Source organism: Glycine soja, chromosome 2 (genome assembly GCF_004193775.1).
Source record: "Glycine soja cultivar W05 chromosome 2, ASM419377v2, whole genome shotgun sequence".
NCBI lineage: Eukaryota > Viridiplantae > Streptophyta > Magnoliopsida > Fabales > Fabaceae > Glycine > Glycine soja.
The window spans coordinates 18,005,374-18,018,345 of NC_041003.1; the positions used below are offsets into that span (position 1 = coordinate 18,005,374).

Below are 12,972 nucleotides of genomic sequence, written 5' to 3' on the forward strand. Positions count from 1 at the left end.
AATACTCTCTTAAGGTCATCCCAGCTCGTGATGGACCTTGGAGCAAGGTAATACAGCCAGTCCTTTGCCACTCCCTCTAATGAGTGAGGAAAAGCCTTTCAGAAATATGTGATCCTCTTGGACATCTGGGGGTTTCATGGTGGAGCAGACAATGTGAAATTCTTTCAAATGTTTGTGCGGGTCTTCACTGCAAGGCATCCAAGCCAAGGCTATTGTGCAAGCAATCAATGGGGCAAAACACACCAATGATTATAATGATGGATGGCTCAAATTCTCACAAAGGTAAAATCATCACTTTCAAATTGAGCTTTCAAAACTATCATGACATGTAGAGAAGAATCAAGGATTTCAAGTCACAAAATGTCAAGAACTTTTATTTTCAAAACAATTACCATTTCTTGAACATACCCTATAATTCAAAGAAAAACATGCAAAGTCGTACGTGCACATGAAATTGACCCAAAATATTAAACTGAAAATCCGACGAAACTAACAACATTAACAAATTAACACAAACTAACAAATAAACAAAACCAACAAAACTAGCAAAACCAAGAACACTCCCCCCATACTTAAACAACACATTGTCCTCAATGTAGCACAATTAAAAGATTAAAAACAATTAAATCATCAAAGAGAATCGGACAAGTGTAATAAAAGCAAAGAAGGAGATAGGAAAAAGAAAACTCCCTAAGTCATGGTGGAGGAAAGAGTAGGTGGAGTAAGGAAGTCTCTTCCACCACTACGTCCACTAAAGAAGGGTTCGTGAGGAATGGCTTAAGTCGATGTCCATTGACCTTGAAGCTCTTGTTTGTGGAGTCGCTTTTGATCTCAACTGTACCATAAGGAAAAACATTAGTAACAACAAAAGGACCAATCCACTTAGACCTCAACTTACACTCATGAGTCCAAGCCTAGAATTATACAATAACACTTTTTGCCCACCACGAAGTCTTTTTTAACTATCATGCTATCATGGAACTTCTGGTCTTTTCTTTGTAGAACTTGGCATTCTCGTAGGCTTCTAGGCGGATTTCATCTAACTCACTTCAGTTGCAACTTCCTTTCCTCGCCAGCTTGATCCATAGAGAAGTTGCAAGTCTTCACTGCCCAGTATGCTTTGTGCTTAATTTCCACTGGAAGATGACATGCCTTTCCAAAGACGACCCGATAAGGAGACATTCCTATGGGTGCTTTGTAGGCAGTCCGATGTGCCCAGAGAGCATCATCAAGCCTGGTACTCCAATCTTTCCTGCTTGGCTGCACAATCTTCTCTAGAATTCTCTTGATTTCCCTGTTAGAAATTTCTGCCTGTCCATTAGTCTGGGGGTGGTATGGTGTGGTACCCTGTGTACCACACCGTACTTTTTAAGCAGGGCATGCATTGTCCTGTTGCAAAAATGGGTTCCTTGATCACTAACAATTGCTTTAGGTACTCCAAACCTGCAAAACAGATTAGACTGACAAAGTCTGCGACAACTTTAGCAATCATTAGTTCTAGTGGGCTTGGCTTCCACCCATTTTGAAACATAATCAACTCAAGGAGAATGTAAACATAACCAAAAGAGACAGGAAAAGGACCATGAAATCCTATACCCCAGACATCAAACACCTCACAGAATAGCATAGGTTGCTGAGGCATTTGTTGTCGCCATGTAAGTGTATTTCCTGCTCTCTGACACTGCTCACAAGTGCTGCAGATCTTCCACGCATCTTTAAAGATGGTGGGCCAATAAAACCACAATACAAGCACTTTGCGAGCTGTCCTTTGAACACCTAGATGACCTCCCGGTGCGGAAGAATGACAGAACTGCAGGACTGAGTCCAATCTCATGATCTGGAATGCACCGTCGAATGACCTGATCACTGCACAATTTCCACAAGTAGGGGTCATCCAAATAAAATGCTTAGCATCACTTTTATCTTATCTTTTTGGGCCTTTAGATGCTAAGGGAGGAAAAACAGAGGCAACTAAATAATTGACAATGTTAGCAAACCAGGAGTAGAAAGAGAGTCAGAAATACTATACAATATATACAAATGATCATTCCGGGAAATATCCCGAATAGGTGAATCTGCATCAGAGACACGTTCGATTTCGACTCAAATGATCAGCAACTAGATTTTGTGCTCCGCTCCTATCACGGATCTCCAAGTCAAACTCTTGGAGCCAGAGCATCCATCGGATCAACCTAGGCTTAGAATCAGCCTTCTTCAACAAGTACTTAGAGCTGCATGGTCAGTATAAAACATAATGCGAGTACCAAGCAAATAAGATCGAATTTTTCAAGAGCAAAACTATGGCTAGAAGCTCTTTCTCAGTAGTAGTATATATTTGCTTGGGCAGCATCTAAAGTCCTAGAAGCATAATATATCACCCTGGGCAATTTATCAATTTTCTGAGCAAGGACAGCCCCAATGCATAATTTGATGCATCACACATAAGCTCAAAAGGGGCTGTCCAATCCGGTGCCTGGATGATGGGGTGGTAGTCAACGCTCTTTTGAGGCAATCAAAAGCCTCTTTGCATCTGTCATTAAAGTCAAACTCCACTCCTTTTTCAACAAGTTTGGACAGTGGAAGGGCTACTTTGCTAAAATCCCTTATAAAGCGCCTGTAGAATCCTGCATGACCAAGAAAAGATCGCACCTCTCGCACACAAGGGGTAAGGCAATTGTGAAATAACAGAAATTTTTGCAGGATCTACTTCAATACCCTTATTGGAAAATAATGTGGCCTTAAAACTATACCTTGCTCAACCATAAAATGACATTTTTCAAAATTTTAGAACAAGGTTAGTTTCAATGCATCTATTCAAAACTTTTTCCAAACTATTGAAACAACCATCAAAAGAGGATCCATATACAGTGAAATCATCCATAAACACCTCCTATGCAATTTTCTAAAAAAATCACTGAAAATACTAATCATGCACCGCTGGAAGGTACCAGGGCATTGCACAGGCAGAAGGCATCCTCGCTAATAAGCAAAAGTGCCGAAGGGGCAGGTGAATGTAGTCTTTTTGATCCTCAGGACGCAATAGAATTTGCATATAACCAGAAAAACCATCAAGGAAACAGTAGTGGGATTTACCTGCCAGGCGTTCAAGCATCTGGTCAATGAATGGCAGGGAAAATGGTCCTTTTTGGTAACCTGGTTCAGCCTCCTATAGTCAATGCAGACTCTCCAACTGTTTCTGCACCGAGTAGGAATCAGCTCCTCCTTCTCATTTCTGATCACTGTGAGGCCAGTCTTCTTCGGGACTACCTGGACGGGACTCACCCATTGGCTATCGGAGATAGGATAAATGATTCCAGCTTGCAAAAGCTTGGTTATCTCCTTCTTTACTACATCAAGAATCACCGGGTTGAGTCTTCTCGTGGTTGTCTACTGTTTAGCATCCATCCTCTAAATTTATTCGATGCATACATGTGGATGGGCTAATACCAGGAATGTCCGCCAGGGTCCAGCCTATAAGCCTTCTTATGCTTCTCTAGTGATTCGACAACTTCATCACGAACATCTTCAAGCTTTATATAGACTTTAGAGCTTTGATCCATTGAGAGACCTAAGCTAGCTATTGTCTAATAATAGCTTGGGCACTTTACATGTGGCACATTACTATGCACAGAGAGAGTGTGAGGACCATAAACATCTTCTGCAGCGTGTCTTCAAAGAAGTACATCTTGCCAGTGTCGCCTTGTGCTCCGAGATGAATTTTAGTGTACAATTCAAATACAATGTTAATAGCACATGACAAAAGGAATAAAGAATGTCAATACAAGACAATTCAAAGCTTCCCTGATCGAGGCCGTACCCGAATCAAATAAACATGAAAATGCAGTAACTAGGAAGTGATCCTAGGTCGTTTCCCAACGAGCAGTGACAAGCCAAATGTTCATAATATGCTTGCAGTAACAGTAACGATGGGGGGGGGGTTTGGTTGTTTGGTAATTAAAGAGTAGAACAAATAAAATGGAATACGAAACTACTAATATTAAAAACGGGTTGTTTCCTCTTATTCAGAAGCCACTCTCTTATCCTGGGTTATGGAGAATTCGTCCCTAACAGTCAACCACTTAATCCAACCCTATTTCAATTTACTAAGCGAAAATCAACTTAGGGTTTTCAATACGTGATTAGGCACCACATACACCAGTTAGCCCTTCGTCCATTAAGCATGAACGCAAGTTAGGCTCAGAGGCAATTAATCGAACACGAAGCGTGCACTGATTAATATTCACGAAATTGGGATAACTGGTGAAGGGAAAACTGCCAGGAAACCACATTACAAGCGAAACCTCAAAGAGAGTTGGGCTTCGTCCTCAAAAGGAAACAACACCAGAAAATCTAGCCTTCCATGGATTCAAACAGAAAACGCAATTGAAACATGAAGCAGAAACATAAATGAACGGAAACGTAAATGAACAGAAATGTAAACGAACAGAAATGTAAAATGGAACAGAAACGTAAATGAGAGTAGAAGAAGAAGCAAGAACGAAATTGTAATTAGAAGCAGAAAACGTAAAATTGCATTACGAACTCAGAAGCAGCAAAACAGAAAAACGAAAAACCCTAAAACAAAGCTCTGAATGATGAATAGCATAACAGAATAGAATGCCCTGCACGAATCCCAAGGCAGCTATTTAAAAAGAGTCACTCAAAGTCACTGGGCCCTATTACAATACTCTGGCCCAAAACGAAATAAACACTGAACAACATAAAATAAAATTGCCAAATTTCCTAATTAGAAATTAACTAAGATAAGCGCTGCTTTATTTGCCCTCTTCAAGTCCACAACCAAAATCCGGATTAAGCCCAATGTTTCATTAATTCCTGAAATTAGATTAAAAACATCAAATTAGCTAAATGAGCCCAAATAATAAAACTGCCTAATTAATTGACAATTAAGACCAATCAATAATTAAAATGGTGCAAAAAGGGTTTAGAAAATAGAAGAAAATGATGGCACATCAAAACCCCCCATACTTAGCCTTTTGCACTCCTGGGCAAAATGAAACAAAGAACAAAATCCAAGGATATCAGAGGGAGACAAACAAAAACATTCACATATTTCTCAATGAACATCAAGGAATGAAAGGAATGGGTAACATCTAACATAAGGAGATCCAAAAAGTCAAGACATTCATGAAAATCATCCAAGCAACCCAATCATGGCAAAATAGTTAATCAGCTCAAGAATGAAAAGTGATAAAGCCTCACAAGATATACACTCTATCTCTCAAGTGTCTAGGCTACTATTTACCCTCAAAGCACCCATGAAAGCAAACACCACATAAACTTGGCAAGATTCTAAAATTGACAATCAACCCATAAACACAAGCACATGAGGATCAAAAGGTCTTTTAAGGTTGTAATGGGGCCAAGGACAAGGTATGGAGAAATATGGAATAAGTGGCTAAATCCAAAAGGAATAGAGGAGCAAAGGGGAATAAGTGCATATTAAGAAAAAAAATAAAAAGAAGTAAAGATAAAAATTAAACATGAAGAGTAGAACCAAGAGTTTCATCATTCTTGTGCCATTTAAGATCTTATTCACTCAACTTTATTGCTTTTCTTTTTCTCTTTTCTTTTTCTCTTTTTTTTTTTTTTTTTTACTCTTTAGCCTTTGAGAAACAACATTTCATTCAGCATGTCCAACATTTAACCAATATACAATGTACATCAAGTATGGCCCAAAATACATCATGAAGCATAGCCAACAAAACAAGTTGTCCAATGAAACAAAAACCCCCCCACACTTATTCCCAAAACAATTCCAAAGCTCCAAAATTCCTTAAGGATATGGTAATATCATGGTTTTTCACTTAAGGCTTGTAGTGAGCTTCAAAACAAGGAAAGGGAAACAAGGCTCAAAAGGGCTATCAAAGGAATTAATTCAAGGTAAGTCCATTTGGCTAGAAGCTTATAAGAACAAAATTGCCTTAATCATTTCCAAATATGCATGTGAATTAGGACGCATCAACAAGAATCAAGCCAAGGCTATTGTGCAAGCAATCAATGGGGCAAAACACACCAAATGATTATAATGATGGATGGCTCAAATTCTCACAAAGGTAAAATCATCACTTTCAAATTGAGCTTTCAAAACTATCATGACATGTAGAGAAGAATCAAGGATTTCAAGTCACAAAATGTCAAGAACTTTTATTTTCAAAACAATTACCCATTTCTTGAACATACCCTATAATTCAAAGAAAAACATGCAAAGTCGTACGTGCACATGAAATTGACCCAAAATATTAAACTGAAAATCCGACGAAACTAACAACATTAACAAATTAACACAACTAACAAATTAACAAAACCAACAAAACTAGCAAAACCAAAGAACACTCCCCCCCATACTTAAACAACACATTGTCCTCAATGTAGCACAATTAAAAGATTAAAAACAATTAAATCATCAAAGAGAATCGGACAAGTGTAATAAAAGCAAAGAAGGAGATAGGAAAAGAAAAACTCCCTAAGTCATGGTGGAGGAAGAGTAGGGTGGAGTAAGGAAGTCTCTTCCACCACTACGTCCACTAAAGAAGGGTTCGTGAGGAATGGCTTAAGTCGATGTCCATTGACCTTGAAGCTCTTGTTTGTGGAGTCGCTTTTGATCTCAACTGTACCATAAGGAAAAACATTAGTAACAACAAAAGGACCAATCCACTTAGACCTCAACTTACCACTCATGAGTCCAAGCCTAGAATTATACAATAACACTTTTTGCCCAACCACGAAGTCTTTTTTAACTATCATGCTATCATGGAACTTCTTGGTCTTTTCTTTGTAGAACTTGGCATTCTCGTAGGCTTCTAGGCGGATTTCATCTAACTCACTCAGTTGCAACTTCCTTTCCTCGCCAGCTTGATCCATAGAGAAGTTGCAAGTCTTCACTGCCCAGTATGCTTTGTGCTTAATTTCCACTGGAAGATGACATGCCTTTCCAAAGACGACCCGATAAGGAGACATTCCTATGGGTGCTTTGTAGGCAGTCCGATGTGCCCAGAGAGCATCATCAAGCCTGGTACTCCAATCTTTCCTGCTTGGCTGCACAATCTTCTCTAGAATTCTCTTGATTTCCCTGTTAGAAATTTCTGCCTGTCCATTAGTCTGGGGGTGGTATGGTGTGGATACCCTGTGTACCACCCCGTACTTTTTAAGCAGGGCATGCATTGTCCTGTTGCAAAAATGGGTTCCTTGATCACTAACAATTGCTTTAGGTACTCCAAACCTGCAAAACAGATTAGACCTGACAAAGTCTGCGACAACTTTAGCATCATTAGTTCTAGTGGGCTTGGCTTCCACCCATTTTGAAACATAATCAACTGCAAGGAGAATGTAAACATAACCAAAAGAGACAGGAAAAGGACCCATGAAATCTATACCCCAGACATCAAACACCTCACAGAATAGCATAGGTTGCTGAGGCATTTGTTGTCGCCATGTAAGTGTATTTCCTGCTCTCTGACACTGCTCACAAGTGCTGCAGATCTTCCACGCATCTTTAAAGATGGTGGGCCAATAAAAACCACAATCAAGCACTTTGCGAGCTGTCCTTTGAACACCTAGATGACCTCCCGGTGCGGAAGAATGACAGAACTGCAGGACTGAGTCAATCTCATGATCTGGAATGCACCGTCGAATGACCTGATCACTGCACAATTTCCACAAGTAGGGGTCATCCCAAATAAAATGCTTAGCATCACTTTTAATCTTATCTTTTTGGGCCTTAGATGCTAAGGGAGGAAAAACAGAGGCAACTAAATAATTGACAATGTTAGCAAACCAGGGAGTAGAAAGAGAGTCAGAAATACTATACAATATATACAAATGATCATCCGGGAAATCATCCCGAATAGGTGAATCTGCATCAGAGACACGTTCGATTCGACTCAAATGATCAGCAACTAGATTTTGTGCTCCGCTCCTATCACGGATCTCCAAGTCAAACTCTTGGAGCCAGAGCATCCATCGGATCAACCTAGGCTTAGAATCAGCCTTCTTCAACAAGTACTTTAGAGCTGCATGGTCAGTATAAACAATAATGCGAGTACCAAGCAAATAAGATCGAAATTTTTCAAGAGCAAAAACTATGGCTAGAAGCTCTTTCTCAGTAGTAGTATAATTTGCTTGGGCAGCATCTAAAGTCCTAGAAGCATAATATATCACCCTGGGCAATTTATCAATTTTCTGAGCAAGGACAGCCCCCAATGCATAATTTGATGCATCACACATAAGCTCAAAAGGGGCTGTCCAATCCGGTGCCTGGATGATGGGGGTGGTAGTCAACGCTCTTTTGAGGCAATCAAAAGCCTCTTTGCATCTGTCATTAAAGTCAAACTCCACCTCCTTTTTCAACAAGTTGGACAGTGGAAGGGCTACTTTGCTAAAATCCCTTATAAAGCGCCTGTAGAATCCTGCATGACCAAGAAAAGATCGCACCTCTCGCACACAAGAGGGGTAAGGCAATTGTGAAATAACAGAAATTTTTGCAGGATCTACTTCAATACCCTTATTGGAAATAATGTGGCCTAAAACTATACCTTGCTCAACCATAAAATGACATTTTTCAAAATTTAGAACAAGGTTAGTTTCAATGCATCTATTCAAAACTTTTTCCAAACTATTGAAACAACCATCAAAAGAGGATCCATATACAGTGAAATCATCCATAAACACCTCTATGCAATTTTCTAAAAAATCACTGAAAATACTAATCATGCACCGCTGGAAGGTACCAGGGGCATTGCACAGGCCGAAAGGCATCCTCCTATAAGCAAAAGTGCCGAAGGGGCAGGTGAATGTAGTCTTTTCCTGATCCTCAGGAGCAATAGTAATTTGCATATAACCAGAAAAACCATCAAGGAAACAGTAGTGGGATTTACCTGCCAGGCGTTCAAGCATCTGGTCAATGAATGGCAGGGGAAAATGGTCCTTTTTGGTAACCTGGTTCAGCCTCCTATAGTCAATGCAGACTCTCCAACTGTTCTGCACCCGAGTAGGAATCAGCTCCTCCTTCTCATTTCTGATCACTGTGAGGCCAGTCTTCTTCGGGACTACCTGGACGGGACTCACCCATTGGCTATCGGAGATAGGATAAATGATTCCAGCTTGCAAAAGCTTGGTTATCTCCTTCTTTACTACATCAAGAATCACCGGGTTGAGTCTTCTCTGTGGTTGTCTTACTGGTTTAGCTCCATCCTCTAAATTTATTCGATGCATACATGTGGATGGGCTAATACCAGGAATGTCCGCCAGGGTCCAGCCTATAGCCTTCTTATGCTTCTTGAGAACTGACAACAACTTCTCCTCTTGTTCATCAGCAAGGGAGGCAGATATAATCACTGGAAAACTCTTGCTATCATCCAAGTAAGCGTATTTTAAATTTGATGGCAGAGGCTTCAATTCTGGTGTGGTCGGCTGGACAGTGGTAGAAGGAGATGGTTTCTCAGCCTTTACCTCATAAAGAAAGTCAGAGGTATGTGTACTTCCTGAAACATGGTTAGTCCTATCTGACTCTATAAAATCAATCTTAAGAGGTAAAACACCACCACCAGGCATGCAATCAATATCACTCTCAGATTCACTCTCAGCATCAAATTCAGACATATGATCAAGTACAATTTTAGACTCAATGCATGAAGAGTGAGAGGCATGCAGATTAGAATAAAGATCAGTCATGTATTCATCAACAACATGGTCAATTATTTCAGCACGAAATACAGAAAGATCTTCAGATGGGTATTTCATAGCATCCAGAATATTAAAATGAACAGTTATGTCACCAAATTCCATAGACAGTGTGCCTGCATAAACATCTATCTTAGTTCTAGCAGTTTTCATAAAGGGTCTGCCTAGAATTATGGGAACTGATCCTTGAGAAAATCCATCTTCCATATTCAAAATATAAAAATCAACAGGGAAAATCAGTTCACCAACTCTAACTAAGACATCTTCTATGAAACCAACAGGGTAGGAGGGTAGGCAACACTTCTATTAGCTAAATGAATTACCACATCAGTTGACTGCAAGGGGCCTAGAGATAGAGAATTAAAAATAGACAGAGGCATAACACTAACAGAAGCTCCTAAATCTAGCATGGCATTGTCAAACTTACTATTCCCTATGATACAAGGTATGCTGAATGTACCTGGATCTTTGCATTTTTCAGGAATTTGAGGAACAGATTTACCAATCAATGCGGAGACATTTCTGCCCATGCTAATTTGTTCACTTCCTTTAAGCTTTCGCTTATTAGTGCACAGCTCCTTCAAGAATTTGGCATATCTTGGAATTTGCTTTATTGCATCCAACAGAGGTATGTTTACCTCTACTTTTCTAAACGTTTCCAAGATCTCTTTCTCTGCCTCTTCCATTTTTTTGTTGGAAACTGCTCTTGGAGGGAATGGAAGAGGGGGAATATGCTGCTTCTGCAAATCAGAATTACCTGTGGAAGAAGATTCACCTGCACAGAAATTGTTAGGTAAATTTTTGTCATCACCTTTTTCTAGAATAGAGTGAAGTTTGGCAGGTTCATTTACAGATGAGGAAGGTGCTACGGGTTGAGGTCCTTGACACTGCTTTCCCGACCTCAATGAAATGGCACTGACATTTTTGGGATTTTGAATAGCTTGAGAAGGCAGCTTGTCAGAATTCTGGGACTGTTGTTGATTCAATTGGGTAGCTAATTGTCCCATCTGATTGGTTAAGCTCTGAATGGAGGCTCTGGTCTCTTGCTGAAACTGCATGTTCTGCATAGTCATTTGCCTCACAAGTTCTTCGAGGGAAGGTTGTGGAGGGGCCTCAACTGTTGACTGTTTCTGGGGTTGTTGCTGTTGTTGGATTGGTGGAGGAATGTATGGTCTGCTTGGGCCAGCAGCATTTTGGAAGGAAGGAGCAGGCTGTTGTTGTTGTTGCTGAGGGCTGGACCATCTGAGGTTAGGGTGATTCCTCCATCCAGGGTTGTATCTGTTGCTGGAAAGGTCATAATTGCTCTGCTGTGGTTGATTTTGCTGCTGAGGTTGAGGAGGTCTATTGTATATATTTGTTGCATAAGCTTCAGGTTGCTCAATTGCTCCAGGTTGCTGCATGGAAGGGCAAAGGTCTGTATGGTGGTCAGCAGAAGAGCACAAACCACAAACCCTTGCGACAGGTACAGATTTCTGATTCAAGGCCAGCTGGGTTACCAAATTGACCAACGCATCCAGTTTGCCTTCAAGCTTCTTAGTTTCAGATGATGCAGATGGGTTTGTAGCTACCTCATGCACTCCTCTAATGACTATGGCATCATTTCTGGCACTAAACTGCTGGGAGTTGGAGGCCATCTTCTCAATTAAATTTCTGGCTTCAGTAGGAGTCATGTCTCCAAGGGCTCCACCACTGGCAGCATCTATCATACTTCTCTCCATATTACTGAGTCCTTCATAAAAGTATTGGAGAAGAAGCTGTTCTGAAATCTGATGGTGGGGGCAACTGGCACATAGTTTCTTAAATCTCTCCCAGTACTCATACAGGCTCTCTCCACTGAGTTGTCTAATACCTGAGATATCCTTCCTGATGGCTGTGGTCCTGGAAGCAGGGAAAATTTTTTCTAAGAATACTCTCTTAAGGTCATCCCAGCTCGTGATGGACCTTGGAGCAAGGTAATACAGCCAGTCCTTTGCCACTCCCTCTAATGAGTGAGGAAAAGCCTTCAGAAATATGTGATCCTCTTGGACATCTGGGGGTTTCATGGTGGAGCAGACAATGTGAAATTCTTTCAAATGTTTGTGCGGGTCTTCACCTGCAAGGCCATGAAACTTTGGAAGCAAATGAATCAGTCCAGTTTTAAGAACATATGGGACATCCTCATCAGGGTATTGGATGCACAAGCTTTCATAGGTGAAATCAGGTGCAGCCATTTCCCTTAGAGTCCTCTCACGAGGTGGAGGTTGTGCCATGTTCTCAGAATGTGCAAAATCAGAATGCTCAGAATCAGAATGCTCAAAATTATAATGCTCAAGATCAGGATGTTCAAAATCACCAATAACAGAATGCACAGATTCACCAGTTATGGAATGCTCAGAATGATCAAAAGGTATAAAATGATGCCTAACTAATCTATGAAATGTCCTATCTATCTCAGGATCAAAGGGTTGTAAGTCAGATGGATTGCCTCTAGTCATACACTACATTCAGCATGCACACAACTAGTTGCCTTGTCATGTAAATAAAGGTGTAGGTTTGAACTACAGCTACCCTCAAATGATATCCAAATGACTTGAAATTTTGTGAGCAACCTTATAAAATGATGAGAAGATAGCACAAAAAATTTCAGACAAAAATTCAAAGTCTAACTATGAAAGCTAAAATTGGTAGGTTAAGAAAAATAAGTGAATAAAACTTGAAAAATAAAAAACTTTTGACAGAATCGCTTTTTTTGGACGATGGAGACCTCAGCCGGCCTATGGCGGGCTTCCACGGCATAGGAAATTTTTTTCCACCCCAAATGCATATATAATAATTGCGATTCTGATAACCGGAGCAAAAGTTATGGCCGTTTGAAGTTTTGACAAACACAAAATTTGCTAGTTTTTTGGAACTTTCAAATCTGACCAAACTAAAGGCTCTAGCTATTTTTCCCACAAAATATGGATTAAAAGAAGTTACCACAAAAAAATTCAGCCAAAAATAACAACCCTAGCTACTAAAACAAAAAATCCCAAATAATTCAGCATGGGTGGTCGCTAAAATCCGTCTCTAGCTGATTTCTACTACTACCCTGTTTTTCCGCAAGCTGATTTCTACTACTACTCTGTTTTCAAGCACAATCTTCACAGCAAAACACCCAAGACTGAAACAGGGGAAACGCTTAATGGTAAAACTGAAACAGAACACACATTAAACAAAATACCAGGACACTAATCAACACTAACACACATACTAACACAAGACTAACAATTAAAACACGAAAGGATTAAA

General features: G+C 40.1%; 1 non-coding gene across 1 annotated transcript; it reads left to right on the plus strand.

The window, feature by feature from the left end:
* Positions 1–11,466: 11,466 nt before the first annotated feature.
* LOC114404683 lies at positions 11,467–11,573 on the plus strand. Its single transcript, XR_003665105.1, has one exon. It is a non-coding gene; the product is annotated as a small nucleolar RNA R71 (small nucleolar RNA).
* Positions 11,574–12,972: the final 1,399 nt, after the last annotated feature.